Consider the following 7,822-nt stretch of genomic DNA (forward strand, 5'->3'; position numbering starts at 1 on the left):
TTGGATGATAGGCATTGATAGTGAAGGATTGTATAGACATATCTACAAGAATGATGTCAACCTTTATAGGTGCTCAGAGCCATACCCAAAAGAGCTGACATGTTACAAGCTCTTATATGTCTATACATACGGAGTCGACTATCAATGGAACTCTATAGTTGTTGACAAGTATGGACAAGAATACAGAGTTGTAGAAATCACAAAGCAACACACTGCATTAAAAATGGGTGGACATTGGTCAATGAAGGACCACAGATACCCCCACCAAACACTAAAATTCCTACAAGAATTCCAAAAAGGGAGCCACCTAGATTCCCTTCTAGGGCGATAACGAGATATCAAGTGATCACAGAGATGGCAGACATGCTTTCTCAAGGACCAATTTCCAGAAGAATGAATAATCCCTTTGAAGAAGAACCCAGGCATAGTAGAAGACCTGAAGCAAGAGAAGGACTGGGAGAGTCTATGGTTAGACTTGTAGACAATCGGCATATTTCTTGTTTACCCATTTCTGGATCTGGGATGGTCTAACTCCTATCAGTGGAAGTCTATAGTTGTTGACAAGTATGGATGAGAATATAGAGCTGTAGAAAGCACAAACCAACGCACTGCATTAAAAATGTGTGGAGATTTGGTCAATGAAGGACCACAGATTACCCCACCTAACACAAGAATTCCTACACAAATTCCCAAAAGGGAGCCATCTGGATTCCCTTCTAGAGCAATAACGAGAGATGAAGTGATCACAAAGATGGGAGGCATGCTTTCTCAAGGACCAATTTCCAAAAGAACAACTAATCCCTTTGAAGAAGAACCTAAGCATAGTAGAAGACCTGAAGCAATAATGAGAGATGAAGTGATCACAAAGATGACAGACATGCTTTCTCAAGGAACAATTTCTAGAAGAATGACTAATCCCTTTGAAGAAGAACCTAGGCATAGTAGGAGACCTGAAGCGAGAGAAGCATTGGGAGAGTCTATGGTTAGACTTGTAGACAATCGGCGAGTTAGACCATCCTAGATCCAGAAATGGGTAAACAAGAAATATGTCGGAGATAAAGATCTGAGAGATCACGTAGCGACTTTTAGAAGAGTAATTAGAGCAGAGGAAGTTTTAAATTTTGCGACACAGTTTGGGGGATTTGGATTGACTTTGGAAGAGGACGTAGGTACATGGTTCGACTCAGTGGAAAGACAGGATTTTGAGACTCTAGATGAGCTGTTTGAGGAATTCATAGAAGAATTCTTGCAGAAAGGCATAGCTCACAATACGGTCTCAAAAATCCACAGATTCAAACAAAAAGAGGGTGAATCAGTATGCAAAGCGGCATTACGGCTCAAGAGATATGTAGAGTTCTGTCCAAGAGAGGAACTTCCTACGCAAGCACAATTAATGTTGATCTTTATCTAGGGAATTAGACATGCGGATCTTTGGAAGGATCTACCTATGATAAGGAGCAAGACGCTAAATAAATTGATCAAAGAAGCTCTTTATCTGGTGGATAACTGTGAGAAATATAAATAAAAGGATTATAATAGTCAAGAGGATGACACAGCCTCTTAGCACAATGATTCACATATGAGTGAGTCCATTGCAAAACAAGTAACACCTATTGATCAACAAAATTTTATCAACAAAATGTTCGGTTTGTTTTGAATGTTCCATGTGCCATGTGGTTACCATCAATCCATGGAGGGTCACATACTTATATGACACAATCTGGTCCTACCTTGCTGCATTGTTCTTTATGGATCATAGCTATTTCAATTTCATTGGAGGTAGGAAATTGTATCTATGAAAATATTGTTCACATTCTCTCAAGCACAAATTCTAATTGCATTGTGTCGTGCTGCATTGAAACTCAAAAACAAATGAAGAATTGAAGGATGCAGGAGCCAAGCTTGAGGTGAAATAAAAAATGAAGGCAAGGGATCTTTGAAGCTCTAGACCAAATGCTAGAAGCAGAGTAGACACAAATGAATGATCTCTCTCTCTCTCTCTCTCTCTCTCTCAAGTTTTGTGCCTTGGTGATAGGCTTTTGATGGAACTCACCCTCTAAACTCTTGAGGACTAGTAATAAACAAGCTTGAGGCCAAGTCCAACAATAATTCTCACATTATAACTTTCCACCACATCATTAGATTCTATAATGAAGGCACACCAATATACCTAGTTAAGTGTAGTTATTGGCAGTCTGGCAATCCCCCTGCATGAGACACATGGGGATCCCCCACCTCCAATCACACCAGCTAACTAGTATTTGGAGTTTCTCAGCAAAAAATTGCTTGGAGGGAAAAATGGCATACTACAATGTCTCAAAGTTCTTCTAACTCTCTCTCTCTCTCTCTCTCTCTCTCTCTCTCTCTCTCTCTCTCTCTCTCTCTCTCTCTCTCTCTCTCTCTCTCTCTCTCTCTCTCTCTCTCTCTCTCTCTCTCTCTCTCGTCTGCGAGATAGAGTCGTCTGTGTAACCCTGCGAGCGACAAAGTGCCCTGCGAGAATGTCTCGTGCATGTGACAACCTGGTTCGGCCCCTCGAAGAGGTTTAGCTCATTTCGGTATGTCGGCCTGGTTTGCTGCGTGAGATTCACCACCGCCTGACAGTCTGATTTCGGCCTGGTTCACTGCTTGAGATTCACCCGAGCGACTTCAAACAATTTCAAGAAGGTTGGCATTCCTAAGGTCTTGTCTCTGCACTGCGACCTCAAGAAGGCCGGATTTTTCAAGAAGTTCGGTCTTTACTACTCCGACCTAAGCAGCTCATTGCATTCATGGCTACCCGGGCCGCGTCTCGAAGTAAGCTTAGTTTTGCCGGAGTCGTGGAAACACCTCCGAAGGTAGACAACATCACCCGCCTTCAAACGGAAGTCGAAAGCCTCCGCAAGGAGAATGACGAGTTGAAACAAAGGCTTGCAGCTTTCGAGGCTCGGCTAGCCACAATAGAGAATCGCAAGGAGGAGGAGCTAAAACAGATCAAAATCAAACTCACAAAGGCAAAAGAAGAAGTAGAGACTACCGTCACAAAGGAGGTCAAAACTCAAGTACAAGAGGTAATCTCTCGCAGGGTCGAAGATCGTGTGGCTTTCACGCTACGTGAACGGCAACGACAGGAGGATATCGCCCTCAACGTTCGCATTGGTGGGCTTCCAAGCGATTGGAAAGGGGAGGGGGATCCCAAGTTTAGCGAGTCATTTGCCCGCATCCAATCCGCAATCCCTATGGTACAGTGTGATCCAGCAACAATCACTTCTCTTGCACACGAGAATCGCACCAATCATGCAATCTACACTTTCAAAACCAAGAGGGACCGGATCAAATTTCTTGAGCAATCAAGACTTCTAAAGGACACCAAAGTGTGGTTTGCAGAAGATCTTACACCCGCTCAACTCAAGCAAAAGAAGGCAGAACTACAGAAGATGCGAGAAGCGCGCATAGCAGGAAAATGGGCAGTCTACCAAGGAGGTAGAGCCATTATTCAAGAGTTTCGAACTCCCAAACCGGCTCCCTCCTCACCTCCTTCTGCATAGATTTTGTTCATCTTATCTTATCTTAACTTTCTTTTTGGACCCTCAGTCCTTAACTAAGATGTATCCCACAATCCCCTCACATTTGTAATGTTTTGTTTTTGGTCCCATAGGCCATATCTGACCTCCGTGGACGATAATACAATCTATCTATCTATCTACTCTCTCTCTCTCTCTCTCTCTCTCTCTCTCTCTCTCTCTCTCTCTCTCTCTCTCTCTCTCTCTCTCTCTCTCTCTTCCCCCACCCCAATATATGACCCTACACCTTGAGTCAGGATCTTAATGGAGGTTATGGGCATGGAAAGGGTTGTAGAGTACATGATAAGTTGTGTCAAAACCCCTTACATCGACTTCCTACAATTGCATGGGAAGCAAGCAAAAAGTTCAAAAGACACATAAAAGCAAGATCTTGAGCACGAGATGGATGCAAGAAGTAAAGAAGTGGTTTCGGAGATGGGATGCATTACACCAAGTGAACGAAGCAATGTAATTCCGTTTGGGAGGAATCTGTTGGGCCGTGCTTCATACATTACACCACACATATTACCCTTGACTACAAAACTATGTTCTTTGCCAAAAGCGGAAATCGTACTTACCCTTATATGCTTGAGTCTATTTTTTTGTCGGTGCTATGTGCACTATCACATCCATTTGGCTTAGCTCCCACTTAGGCAATGAAGAAGAGTCAAATTGACTCTACAAATTATGCTCATTTCAAGTTTGAGAGTCTGTGTACCACACACGATTAGAATGCTCAACTTTTGCTCACATCTGATTTCTTACATCCAAACTTGCTTCCCTCCCCATGACTTAGACCGACACAGTTTCCTCTCCCAACCATAGTGTGGGCTCTCAATTATGACTCTTATCACCACAATGATGGATTATCCAGAATCACTTATCATTTCCATATAGAGTGTATCACATGTTTCTATGGAACATATTTGAACCCATGAATACGACCCTAGGAAGACAATAATAAACCTATCTATCTATCTCTCACATAATTGGCCTACAATGGCGATGGGCTTTTCAAGGTTCCAAGCAATTGAGACCTCTTCCCTTCACTCTCTACAACTCTCGTCCCTCACCAAGCATGACACATGTGTCTTTCGATTGAAACTTGAAGCTTGGAGTAAACACAATGCACAAGATGATGGGTTGGGGGGTTCACTATGCATAGATTGTGTTTATCACAAGCGTTCAAGGACTATTTTTAAAACTTCTTATCTGTGAATTTTTTACAAATGAAATACACCCTTTTTCTATTAAATCTATAATTTTTTTTCTCGAATCCATTTATGATACCCTTTAACATGTGAAAATGTGAGAAAAATTAAAATTTAATAACTCCTTCTACTACACTCACGTGATATTCACATAATTATTAAGTGACCCCCTGAGGATGACGACCCCAATGCTTTGCTTTAACATGCTACCCAATAGTACCAGAGAGGGAATCAACTGTTGGATACTGGTAGCAATAATTGCATCTCTCTCTCTCTCTCTCTCTCTCTCTCTCTCTCTCTCTCTCTCTCTCTCTCTCTCTCTCTCTCTCTCTCTCTCTCTCTCTCAATGTTTCCCCATTGTCATCATATACATGATGTTCTCTCCATCCCTACTAAATTTCTTAGGGGTGGACCTTTAAGAAACTACTCTAACGTGCATTCAAAGGGTATTAAAAAAAATCCCTTTACTTACATGCTTAATGTAGTAAAATGACCCCTTTTTCTTCCAAAACTTACGAGTTTTCTCTAAAATCAATTAAAAAACCCCTTTTGTTATTATGATCTTGCTAAAATTTTAAATTTTTTTGCAATTAAAAAACCCATTCATTTGAACTCACGTGGTAACTTACACTGTCTAGGAGGTGAACCCCCTGAGCTAAATTGTTCTCCAAAATCTCAACTCATCTCTGCACCACTTTCCCTGTCTTTTAACATGGATGCTCACATGGTTGCACACAAGGTCATTTCTGAGCTTCCATTAAAGATTTGCTCTTCCTTTGGTCAGGAGTTTGTGATCACTGCTTGATATTTTGCCTCCAACAAGGGTCATCTTGAAATGAGTCTTGAAAGAGCAATAGCTAATAAGCAACCACAAGGTGGCAGGGAGAGAGAAATTGCCAACTGAGGATGGATAACGAACTTTGTTCCAAGCCTCTTTTTTCCCCTGTTCAACGTTACTGCCTCTTTCATGCACCACACATCCCTCATGCAGATGATGGACATGGTGACGTTTTCTTCTCATCGCTTAATGTGCCCACTTCATCCACTAGTGTGAAAGGCGCATGCCATGGGGTGTGATGGAGGATGACAAGTGCTTTAAATTTAGAATGGACCTGATTGGCATGAGCAAGAAAGATGTGAAGATAATGTTGGAAGATTGTGATTCGTGGTGAGAGCCGAGTATGAATCCAAGAAGGATGACGAGGTGTGTACCACATAAGGCCCTTAAGTTAGAAAAAAATGTCGATGTTAATGGAATCAAGGCAAAAATTAAGGACAATTTCTTGAAAATTCAAGCTTCAAAAGTGGAGGGTTCCAAGGAGAAATATGAAGTACAGATTGAGTGAGGTAGTTTGTGTGGTAGGTTTGAGAGACCTTATTGGCTAGTGGCAATCATAACCACAATAGAGGAGTAGTATCCCACATGTGTTGGGGAATGTGTGAGGTTAGAAGTTTTAGAGTCAGTAACTTGTAAATCTAACGTAAGGTTTCAAATTCTCTCTCTCTCTCTCTCTCTCTCTCTCTCTCTCTCTCTCCACATGATTGAGCCTAGAAAAAATGTCTATGGTCTTTTAACTTTATGCCTTTCAATCCTCTAAGATTTTGGGAAGTGTGATTGGTCACCTAGTTCCATGATTGCATGTATGCAATGACTTATGCCCACTTAATCAATTTATGGTTAGTCATTTTGAAATAAAAGAGTGGTTTGTGAGAAAAAAAAATGTTAGATCCTTTTGAAACAAATTATGACTAGAACTTGTACCAGCACGTTTTCATATCTAAGAAATTCACAAAAGTTTCATTATTTTCATGCCATCTAACACTGTACAATAACTTATGTCTTTACCCATGTTTCCTACTGTGACACCCCCCCCCCCCCCACTGCTATGTGTGTGTGTGTTCGCTCGGAATAGTTGCTTGCTCAAAAAGAGTCTCTCGTCTCATGGTAAGACTCCATGTATAGTGCATAGGAAGGAAAAGAAACACACTTTTATCACAAGAAACTTATGTTAAATGGAAGAGATTTCACATGCAAACACATTGGCATGTGCTGAATAACAATGCAATATTGTATGAGAGAGACACGAGGAATTGAAGAAATAGTAGAGTCACGTTGAGCTTCTGCAAAAAATGCTTACTTTCATACCAAAACCTAGGTTTATATTTACAAAAGTTTTCTTTTATACCTTAGCCAAGGTTTGAAGACTGGATTCCTAGCTATTTGGGCTCAATTCAAAGCTTAAAAACTTCATACAATTACGAACTTGGAGGCCCTCAACCCCTTTAGACTCATTGGCAAAAATAAAAAAATATTACAATGGCTTTGGACTTTGCGGGATTTCTTAGTAAATACAAAGGGGTTTAATACGATCAATTGACTTTAAGAATGAGTAATATCTCTTTTGATGCTCTTTTTTTTGGCTCTTGTTAGCTGAGCAACTAACATTCCCACCCTCCTTGCCTTGTGTCGTTCGCAACACAGCTACTTAGGGTGCTAAGTAGTGTTTGTCTTCCTTGTTGCAATCCTTTGTGCATGCTGCTTGAGACCTTGCTGGTACCTGAGGTGGAGTTCTTTGTCTTCAATTGACATAATCTACATGTTTATTTTGTTTCTTTGCTCAAATTGTGAAGTAACTGACAAATCTTGCCCACAGGTGGTGATGACAAGTCCAAAGATCTTGGATCTATAAGTGAAGAAGTGTGTGTAGAATGCTTCTTCAAATGTCTGCATATAGTAGGATGGTAGAAACATCATCCTTTCATAGAATCCATGGAGAAATTCCTTTGAAGGTTGGCCAGATAAATCATAGCATAAGCCCTTGGCGCCTTCAAGGAATGACATCCATGCTGCATCTATTTTCTTTGCGTGGTGAAAGGTTTGCAAGCAGGTTAGGAGCATTTTAGCAATCTTTACCAAAATGAAGCATGCTAACTCCGGAATCCCTTGAAATAGATGAATGGTTGAGGATAATTTTTCCACCATATATGTTTCTATGGGTTGGCTATTTTGGGGTGGTCAAAACCTGGAGTAGTTAAGCCAAGTGGGCCTCTTTTGTTGGATGATAGAATGTT

General features: G+C 41.0%; 1 pseudogene; it reads left to right on the forward strand.

Annotated features, from left to right (window-relative positions):
- Positions 1-2,768: 2,768 nt before the first annotated feature.
- Positions 2,769-6,096, forward strand: LOC147464174 (uncharacterized; annotated as a pseudogene).
- The last annotated feature ends 1,726 nt before the right edge of the window (positions 6,097-7,822 follow it).

The sequence above is a fragment of the Adiantum capillus-veneris genome, chromosome 2 (assembly GCF_014529385.1).
Source record: "Adiantum capillus-veneris isolate H3 chromosome 2, ASM1452938v2, whole genome shotgun sequence".
Taxonomy (NCBI): Eukaryota; Viridiplantae; Streptophyta; class Polypodiopsida; order Polypodiales; family Pteridaceae; genus Adiantum; species Adiantum capillus-veneris.